Here is a 10768-nt window from a genome sequence, read left to right as displayed (position 1 = left end):
TCAAAAGTGCTCTTAAAAAAGTGGGAACTCAATAAACATGGTAGCAAGTGAATGGAATGTCTGCTTTCACCCTGCTTTTGGTGCTTTTCAGGTCGAGGACAGTGTCAAAAAAACTATTCAAAAATTCAGCAGGAAGTAATTACAGTCAAAGATATGAAGTAGCTTCCCTTTCAAAATCTTGCTTAATTTGTCCTACTGCTATTAAAGGATTAATTAATTCCTACTTATTAAAAATGCTTCTTCAGAGCTATCAAGTACTTTCGTTAATTAAAGGAAATTTAAATTTGCAAAGAATCAGTAGAGAGTCTTACTAAATAGTATTTCCACCAACCTGCTGCTGGATCCATTTGACTACAGCTGCATATTTAGGAAAAACTGTTGAAAAGAAAAACAGCAGGTAACCTTTCATTTAAGACTGCGCAGAAGCTGTCCTTGAGCAAGCCAGAGCATGGCTGGGGCAGGATCCAGAGATCTCACCTGTGGCCTCCGGGCAAGGAAGAGGCCTCTCACTGGGAAGGGACAGCACAGGGTGCAGAGCCCCTACCAAGCCTGCCGTTCATCAACTCTAAGCATGACTCTGGTTTTCTCCTACCCACAAAGCAATGACTCACACGCTTTCCAGTTGCAAATAATCTGTGTTCCCAGTGACTTCACTGCAGCACCAGGAGGGGCAGGTGGGCGTCTGGATTGCGGCTCTGGGATCAGCCGTGGTTTGCTGGAGCGACGGTGCGTCGAGACCCTCCCCTCTCGCCTGCTCTGCCGTGGCTGGTCCCCTGCTGGCCCCAGAGCTTCCCCGTCTAAGTCTGAGCTCAGGGACGGTGCCCCGATACAGTATCTCCTGGGGGAACCCCCTCACTGCACAGACCTCTCCTCTCCTTTTTCCACGGAGCCTGGCGGTGGGATCCCTCCTCACCCCAGACACAAAGCCAGATTCCAGACGCCTACGGAGATAAACACATAAACAACAAACTCTCACCACGGGAAGATTCACACCGGCGAGACAGTGACCTCGGCACATGAAACGCACTGAATATGCTGGACCCATGAGTTCACGGTAACACTGGACATAGAATCGGTGTCTCTGATTGTTGTCATTTGGTATTATGAACAAATCAACATTTACAAAGCAAGTAAAAACAATAACACAATCAATGCAAATAATGATTATAAAACTTATAAATATGTTAGAAGAGCCGTTCTTGGTAAGCAATATCAAAGGAATTCTTAAAAATCTTTAAGAAAAAATATATAATTGGTTATTCTTGGAGGATGCCACTGAACAAAGTTTTTAAAAAATTTTAACAGATGAACACAGGTAAAGACGCAAGCGTTAATCTTGTCTTTCTTAGATGGACGGGACCAAAGGGTGGGTGGGGTCCCGGGCGGGCATTGCAGCTTCCCCTTTGTCCCTGACCTTGGCTTACCTTGCTGGGTGGACGCTGGGTCTCCAGGGTCGGGGCCTGTGTTCAGCTCTCCGGGGCCTCCCCTACGACCCCGAGATGCCGAGCACAGCTGCCCCACCGGCTGACCCATGTGTGGGACGCCCACGCGGGTCTCGCGGCTTTCCTCCACCGTGTTTGGTTCCTGGGGCCCGTTTCCTGACTCCAGCCACGCCCAGGTCTTCAGACGCCTCTGCGGGGTCCCGGCTGGGTGCCGACCAGCGCTGAGCTCACGCCTCCATCCACGTCTGCCGCGGCATCACACACGGCCTCAGAGCAGCGTCCAGCAAGGCACACAGAACATGTAGCAAAGATACAGGCTTTACTGGGGAAACAGCAAGGCTCAGAGAAGGGAGAGAACCCGGGGACGGGCCCAGGTCTCAGTGTCCAGGTCAGGCATACGGGGTTAGGGGGCCTGCCGGGACGTGGGGCGTCTGTCCACGGGAGACTGAGTCTGGACGCAGCCCCCGATCCAGCGGAGCCCATCCCCTCGCGTCCACAATTCATGAGTGAGAATTTTCTTTGCAGCATTGTTTGTAAAAGGAAAAAAATGAAAACAACTCAAAAATCCGTGAATAGAGAAACAGTTGAACTATGGTGCAATTTATGGAATATTCTACAGCCTTCCAGATGAAATGTAACAGAACTGCCACAATGGACATCACGGGACAACCTGAGACCACTCTCTCACACTCAGTTTGTATCCCATCAGTACCCACACGATACTGCGCTCTGTGTGGAACCCACGTGTGGGACCCACGTGTGGAATGCCCATGTGGGTCTCGCGGCTTTCCTCCAGTGTGTTTGGTTCCTAGGGCCCGTTTCCTGAGGAATAACTCACAGGCCTGGCCAGACCAGAAGCCCGCCTGCAGCTCCTGCCTGGACAGGGTTGGCCTAGCGTGAGGTGGAATTTCTAATTTGAATCACTGGCCCGTGTTAAAGCTTGGCTGCTGCAGACAGAAGCCTGGAGCTCTTGCTGGAAACTTTGGCAACAGTTGGTCCGGGCTCCTGCCTGAGGACGGGCCTTGCCGAGCAGTGGTGGCCCTGGGGTCGGGGATCAGTCTCTGCACACACACAGGTGCTGGGCGGTGATCGCCGCCCCCAGAGCGCTCGCTCCCCACGTCCCGTGATGCCCGACAGCCCTGCCGAGGCCGCGGCCCCAGGAGATGAGGGCGGAGGCCGCAGGTGTGTCTCCCGCGAGACCCAGAGAAGGAAGCTCCCGTGCGGACCCTCTTGGGGCTCCGTCCTGGGGCCAGCGCAGGGCTGTGTCTCCAAGACAGGGCGGTGGACACTGCAGACACTGCAGCTTCCCGTTTCCAGGTGGTATCCAAGGCCTGCCTTCACCCTAAACGCCTGCCTAGTTTCCCAGGCAACAGGCATCACTAAGTGCAGGTCAGGACGCTGAGCGCCCGGAGGGAAGCACAGGGCTTAGCCCCGCCCATGCGGCTCCGCCCCAGGAGACGAGGAGGACACGCAGGCCTTTGAAAGTGAGTGGCTGGTGGGGGCCGGGCGGGGACGACAGCTGGTGAGTTGTGGCCACCTCGTGGAGCACCAGCCGGAGGGAAGGAGGGAGGGAGGGATTCCCTGAGGTCAGACGCTGGAAGGCCAGCACAGGCCCATGTGCTGTCATCACTCAAGGGCCCCCGGCGCCCTGGAGGGAGTGGAGGACACAGGCTCTGGCCGCCTGGGAACACGAAACCGGCAGGAAGCTGCTGCAAGCGGTGGCTGAGTCCAGGGTGGGATTTAGATCAAAGGCCTGCAGCTGTGACAGCCGCGGGGGGGCCTCGCAGCCAGGGGACTCGACGGGGCTGCAGCAGCTGAGCGGGGGCGCCCCCCAGGGAGAGGCCTCCGGGCCTCTCCCCTGGAGCCCGTCCCGGGGTCCTGAGGGGGGTCCCTAGTGTGTGGCACACGGGTTTGTTTCCCCAGGAACCTGGGACGCTCAGGTCACCCCTCCCTCCCGTCGAGGCCAGAGGCCCCTCGCCCCCCAAATGCCCGCTGGCCTGGCGGCAATGAGCTTCGGTCCTGGGGTGATTCTCTCCTGTCAGAAGCGGCTTCAAGCTCGGGGAGGCCCAGGGCCAGTGAGCTCCAGGCACGGTCCAGGACGCTGGCGAGGGGTCGTCAGGGCGGGGAGGACATAAGCTGCCCCCTTCACCGATCAGTTCCGGCCTCTGTGAAATCGGCTAATCGGGACGTATCGAGTGACCACCTCCCAGGAGCAGAGAGCTGGGTGCGGGGCCACCGGGCAGACCCAGCTCTCTCTGCTGGAGCCACAGTGACGGCACGACTTAGAAGAGATGCAGGCTCTCCTGTCCACCTTCCCCAGGGACGTGTGTGACCAGCGGGTACCGCACTAAGGCCGCCGCTCTGCCGAGTGACCCAGGCTCACACTGACCTCTTCCTTGCTCTCAGCGGGGACAGCGCCTGCCCCTCGGGCCTGGGGTTACCAGCCTGCAGGCGTAGGTGCTGTGCGTTTTCCAGAAGAATTTCTTTACTTCTGCCCCATTTGATTCCAAGAAGAGAAAAGCACCCTCAGGTTTACCTTATTTCAGAGAAAAATGCCCTCAGCCTTGAGCCCCTGCCTGGCCCGTGGCTGTGCCCTTTTCTAGGAGAAGGCCGCTCTGAGGGGGGTTTGAGGACTTGGGGTCCGCCCACCTAAGCTCCTCTGAGCAGGAAGCAAACTTGCTACGAAGCCCTTGGCCTGGCTGTGCTGCCCACGCGGTGGCCCTGCGTGCTACCCAAGTCCCCCAACTCGATGGACCCGACCACCTTCCTGGAGGAGGCGGCAGGAACCAGACACTCAGAACAGGGTGAGCTTGTGGGCAGCTCCGGCCTGTGGTCCCCTCAGCCCTGCAGCCCGGCCGCGCGCTGGAGCCGCTTGGACTGAAGCCACCCCAAGCCCCTGCGTCCCAGGCTGCGTCCTTGTGGCATCACCCACGACCTCCAACCGCAGGCTCCCCACCACTGCCCAACTTTCTCCCCTCACCTCCAGCTGCTCCTGCCCTCCTCCTGCTGAGCCCCAGGAATCCTGGGCCGGTCCGCCTCCCCTCCTCTCACCCACCACCTCCCACCCACCAGCAACCCCCAGGCTCCACTTTAAAAATACAACCCAGGTCTGGGAGCTCCTCCCACAGTGGGTTGAGCCACACTCAGCCTCATGGGGGTACTTCGGCCTTCCCACAGCCTGTAGCACGGGCCCCAGCCTCACCCCTCCCCCAGCCTGCACCCCTCTCCCAACCTGCACCCCTCCCCCCAGCCTGCACCCCCCTCAAGGCTGCACCCCTCCCCCCAGCTTCCCCACTCCCCCAGCCTCCACCCCTCCCCCAGCCTGCACCCCCCTCCAGGCTGCACCCCTCCCCCCAGCTTCCCCCTCCCCCAGCCTGCACCCCTCCCCCAGCCTGCACCCCTCTCCCAGCCTGCACCCCTCCCCCAGCCTGCACCCCTCCCCCAGCCTGCACCCCTCCCCCAGCCTGCACCCCTCCTCCCCCAGCCTGCACCTCTCCCCCAGGCTGCACCCCTCCCCCAGGCTGCACCCCTCCTCCCCCAGCCTGCACCCCTCCCCCCAGCCTGCACCCCTCCCCCAGGCTGCACCCCTCCCCCCAGCCTGCACTCCTCCCCCAGCCTGCACCCCTCCCCCAGCCTGCACCCCTCCCCCAGCCTGCACCCCTCCCCCAGCCTCACTCCTCCCCCAGCCTGCACCCCTCCCCCAGCCTGCACCCCTCCCCCCAGCCTGCACCCCTCCCCCAGGCTGCACCCCTCCCCCCAGCCTGCACCCCTCCCCCAGCCTGCACCCCTCCCCCAGCCTGCACCCCTCCCCCCAGCCTGCACCCCTCCCCCAAGCCTGCACACCATACTGTCCCCTCACCCGTTAGCCAGCAAGACCCCGGATGAAACATAACTTAGATCAGGAACAAACCAAGGGTCGTCGTCCCAGAAACTGCTGGACAGCGGGGTCCCCACGTTTCTTCCAAGGAGCCACCCGCACAGGTATGAGAGGCCAGGTGTTCAGATTCCACACGCTCAGAACAAGCCCAAGCTCCCATCCCGTCCAGTCCCTCCTCACAGGGCCCAGTTTCAAACTGGGGGCCCCACATTCCAGAGCTCTGGGCGCCTTCCTCCGTCCTCAGAGCCAGAAGTGTCCTTCCCGCGCTGCCCACTCTCTGCTTCTCTTTCTGATTCCCTCTGCCGCTTCAGGACCGTGTGATTGCATCAGGCCACCAGGAGAATCCCGAATGGCCTCCACCCGGGTCCTTCGCCAGCACCGTCCTTCTGCCAAGCGAGGGACCACATCACAGACTCCGCTGTGGACACCTTGGGACTGTTACTCCGCTGACCTCATGATGGGCCATGTTTTCTCCCAGGAAGGGCTGACACCACAGGCCCCAGGGCTGACCAGGGGCAGGCGGGGCACGCTGGGCACCGCTTCGCGCTCTCCTCGCCTAGCACACCTGCATCTTGTGCCCCACTCTGAGGAGGAAGAAGTGCCCGGGACCCACACGGATTGCTAAAAGTCTCACCTCCTTTTAAGGATATTTCCTGGGTTTCCTTACTTCTTCAGAGTTTTTATTTTTTTGCCTTGAAATTCATGCAACCTGGCTATTTTGAGACAAAGGGTGTTATTTTGCAGACATTATTTGGGGCAAATGGCGTAGCCCCCAAGAGACTTTGGAGGCAGACCGGTCGGTGTCTGTGCAAGTAACACATCTCCCAGGAGGAGCAGGAAGTGCGACCGCCCAGAAGGGAGGGCAGAGAGGACCTCCCCCTGCTGACCACTGGCTGGGTCCTGCATGCCTCTCAGAAGAAGAGAAAGAAAACTGACCCTGGCGGAAATCACCCGGGTCCAGGAAGTGTGGGAACAGGGGAGTGCGTTGTGGCCGGTAACTTTCAATGCTAAACGCACAGTTTCTCATCCGGGAGCAAAGAAGGGGCCAGACTCTGACGCTCAGGGGTCTCACAGGCCCAGGGAGGCTACCCCCGCCGTCCTCCAAGGAAACCCGCCCCGGGAGACCCCCGACGGCCTCTGCGGCCTCTCCTGCCCGGAGGGAGGGGAGGAGTTGGGCCGCGTCCGCAGCTCAGCCAGGGGCCCCGCCGGGTGTCAGAGCTGCCTGTGGAGCTTCCGCTCTGCGAAGGTCAGGTGTGTTTCCTCCGAGAGGCCGCACACGGGGGAGGGGAAATGACCCCTTTTCCCTCCAATGAACTGACTCCCTCACCCTGGGGAAGCGAAACCGAGGCCAGGGAGGAGGGGCTGGGCCCCGCCGCGCCTCAGTCTCTGGTCCCGAGGGTCCTTGCCTGCCAGGCAGGTGGGACCAGGCAGGCAGCCTCTGGTGGGCCGTGGGTCTCTGGCCTCTGTTAGCCCGGGTGAGCGGGGTGGAGAAAGAGAGCAGCAGTTTGTCTTACAAACTGTAGAGTTTGGTGCCCTCCGAGGCCTTTCCTCCCTCCTCTCAGGGTCCGGATGTGCTTGTACGCAGGGCCCTTACTCCATCCTGAGATGTTTGGGGGGCCGGCAGTCATGGTGCCGGTTCCCTCCCGGGAGCTGGGGTCCAGGCAGTGAGAGGCTCCCATCTGGGTTTGGTCCAGAGTCCGTCCTTCCTTGCTGAGGTGATGGCTTCCACCTTCCATCAGGACCTCTCTTCTTAAGGTAAACAGAGCAGGCATCCGTCCTTCACAGCCGGGGGCCCGGCCGTCTCAGAAGGGCTAGGCGGTGGGTGTTGCGTGGGTGACCTTCCCCCTCGGAGCCCACCCCTGCCCTGCTCTCTCTCCCGTGCCTCCCACCCTGGGGAACCCCGCCCCGTGCTTTGCTCTCTTTCCTTCATCTCAGGGCTCCGTCTGACCTGGTGGCGCCCTTGGCGGGGACCACTTCTGGGGGAATTGCATCTTTAAGGCCAAACATGGCGTCTTGACAGGCTGTTAAATGGAGAGAATAGCTTTGACTACAGGGGTGTGGGAACTTTGTGAGTGACCCAAGTTATTCCCTGTGCCCACAAAAAGCACCAGCCCAGCCTTTCCCGTGCCCTCAGCTTCCCACGGGCCCCGGGGAGGAGCCGAGCCGGCTTTGCCACTGGGCTTAAGCCTCCAACACATCCCCCAGTGCCCCGACCGCTCTGACCTCTCCCCTGCAAAAAACCGAGGCCTGTGACCACGGCCAGGGCCCCAGGGGTCGGGGAGCCCGGCCAGCGTGCCAACGGAAGGGGAAGATGCCTGCCCCAAGACGCAAGCTACGACCCCTCCAAGATGGTAGCCTCCGTCCTTCCAAGCCGGGAGGAAACAAAGAACAAAAAGCTGCTGCCGCCTGCCCCACGGCAGAGGCTCCGGCGGCCAGCGGGACCCCAGTGTTGATTCCGTGCAGGCCTTGCGAAGGGTTAGTGCAGGAGCCACGGGCCTCTGGGCAGAGCACCTGGGCTCTGCTGTCGAGTTAGATTCAACAGCTCGCAAAGGAAGGAATCACTTCTTCAAGAGCCCCTTTCGTCCAGCCGCCCGTATCTCCCAAGGACCTTCCTTGACCTGTGGAGCAAGGATCCCCCGCGACCGCGGGGCCGGCGCAGCGGCATTGGCTTCTCGTGGCCCCCGATGGACCGCCGAGCCTCAACGGAACACGCGTTCTCTTGGGTGGATCGCCGCTCCTCGCTGGTTTCCACAGCCTGCGAGTAATTTTCCTCTGAACCAGGCTTGTGTGATGTGCTAAAGCACATTAGGTTTTATTTGTTTGTGTTCCTGTATTAAAAACAGATGAAGCATCAATTGATCCACTGGCCCTTTGGGGTTACAGACAAAATCATCTGAAAGGTCTTCTAAAAGTTTTTAAATTAAAGCTGCTATGGTGGTTAAAGATGTGTTGAAGGGGTTCCGTATAAATCAAAAGGAATAACAACAACAAAAGAAACCCACGAATGAATAACTGTCATGATTCATTTATTCAGTAACTAACGCAGAGAACACAGGCTCTGAGGTAGGGCTGTCAGGGGAACATCCCACGTCTGGTACCTATGCACTCTGTAACCTGGGAACGCCAGTTTTCTCCTTTGTGAAATGGAGAAAATGATCTCTCTTGCAGGGCTATTGGGGCCTTTAAAGAGATAATGCCCCTCTAAAAGGAAAGAAAGGTATTATATATAATATCAGGCTAGAAACTATGAAAGGGACCTGCACATGATAAGTGTTCGATGAATGTTACCTACTGTTATTTCCAATAAGACCAAGGCAGGTATTATGTTTGCTTAAAAATTACTGAATGTCTGTCCCACAAAAAATACTGTCAGAACCAATTAAAGTATTCAGCAAAGTTTTAGGATACAAAATCAGAACACAAAATTAATTTGCATTTCTATGCTAACAATGAGCAATCCAAAAAGGAAATAAAGAAAAACATCCAGTCACAATATCATCAGAAAGGAATAAAATACCTAGGAATAAATTTAGACAAGGAGGAAAAAGACTCATACACTTAAAACTACAAAATGTTGCTGAAAGAAAGTAAAGATAACCTAAATAAATGGAAAGACATCTGTGTTCATGGATCGGAAAAATTGACATTGTTAAAATATCAATAATACCCAAAGCGATCTACAGATTAAATGCAATCTCTATCAAAATTCCTATGGTATTTTTGTGGAAATGGAAAAATCTATCCTAAAATTCACATGGAGTGTCAAGGAACCTCAAATAGCCAAAACAATCTTGAAAAAGAACAAAGTTGGAGGTCTCACACTTCCTGATTTCAAAACTTATTACAAACATAATAATCAAAATAGTGTGGTCTTGGAAGACAGACATATAGACCAATGGAATAGAGTAGAGAGCCCAGAGCTAAATCCTCGTGTATATGGTCAAATAATCTGGACAAGGGTGCCAAGATGACTCAGTAGGAAAGAATAGTCTCTTCAATAAATGGTGCTGGGAAAACTGGATATCCACATGCAAAAGAATGAAGTTGAGTTCTTAACCTTACCCTGTATGCAAAAATTAACTCAAACTAATCAGAGACATAAATATAAGATCCCAAACTGTAAACTTCTAGAAGAAAACATGGAGTAAAGGACATTGGATTTGGCAAGAATTTCCTGGATATGACACCAAAAGCACAGACACCAAAAAGTAAAAATAGATGAGATGAGTTGGATTTCATCAAAATTAAATTTCCCATCAAAGGATACTATCAACAACGTGAAAGGCAACCTGCTGAGCGAGAGAAAATATTTGTAAATCATATATCTAATAAAGGGTTAAGATCCAGAATATATAAAGAATGCCTACAATTCAACAACAACAAAAAGTAACTTTATTTAAAAATGGTTAAAGGACCTGAATAGACATTTCTCCAAAGAAGACATACAAATGGTCAACAGACACATGAAAAGATGCTCAATATCACTAATCATCAGGGAAATGCAAATCAGATCCACAATGAGATACCACCTCACACCTTTTAAGATGGTTACTATAAAAAAAAAAAAAAACCAACCAAAATATAACAAGTGTTGGTGAGAATGTTAAGGAATTGGAATTGTGCACTGTTGGTGGCATTGTAAAATGGTGCACATGCTATGGAAAACATAGTGTGGCGGTTTCTTGAAAAATTAAATATAGAATTGTCATATGATCCAGCGGTTCCACTGCTGGTTATGTACCCAAAAGAAATGAAAGCAGCAAAGAAGACATACAGGCGGCCACGAAGCACATGAAAAGATGCTCAACATCACTAATTATTAGAGAAATGCAAATCAAAACTACAATGAGGTATCACCTCACTCCTGTTAGAATGGGCATCATCAGAGAATCTACAAACAACAAATGCTGGAGAGGGTGTGGAGAAAAGGGAACCCTCTTGCACTGTTGGTGGGAATGTACATTGATACAGCCACTATGGAGAACAATATGGAGTTTCCTTAAAAAACTAAAAATAGAACTACCATATGACCCAGCAATCCCACTACTGGGCATATACCCAGAGAAAACCGTAATTCAAAAAGACACATGCACCCGAATGTTCATTGCAGCATTATTTACAATAGCCAGGTCATGGAAGCAACCTAAATGCCCATCAACAGACGAATGGATAAAGAAGATGTGGTACATATATACAATGGAATATTACTCAGCCATAAAAAGGAACGAAATTGAGTCATTTGTTGAGACGTGGATGGATCTAGAGAGTGTCATACAGAGTGAAGTAAGTCAGAAAGAGAAAAACAAATATCGTATATTAATGCATGTATGTGGAACCTAGAAAAATGGTACAGATGAGCCAGTTTGCAGGGCAGAAGTTGAGACACAGATGTAGAGAATGGACATATGGACACCAAGGGGGGAGAACTGCGGTGAGGTTGGGATGGTGG

General features: G+C 54.6%; 1 long non-coding RNA gene across 1 annotated transcript; it reads left to right on the top strand.

Moving 5' to 3' along the window:
* Nucleotides 1-5324: 5324 nt before the first annotated feature.
* Nucleotides 5325-8320, top strand: LOC309634885. Its single transcript, XR_014248489.1, has 2 exons — nucleotides 5325-5423; nucleotides 5631-8320. It is a non-coding gene; the product is annotated as an uncharacterized lncRNA (long non-coding RNA).
* Nucleotides 8321-10768: the final 2448 nt, after the last annotated feature.

The sequence above is a fragment of the Balaenoptera borealis genome, assembly GCF_965194805.1.
Source record: "Balaenoptera borealis genome assembly, chromosome: 9".
Taxonomy (NCBI): Eukaryota; Metazoa; Chordata; class Mammalia; order Artiodactyla; family Balaenopteridae; genus Balaenoptera; species Balaenoptera borealis.
This window is presented reverse-complemented; position numbering and strand designations above follow the sequence as displayed.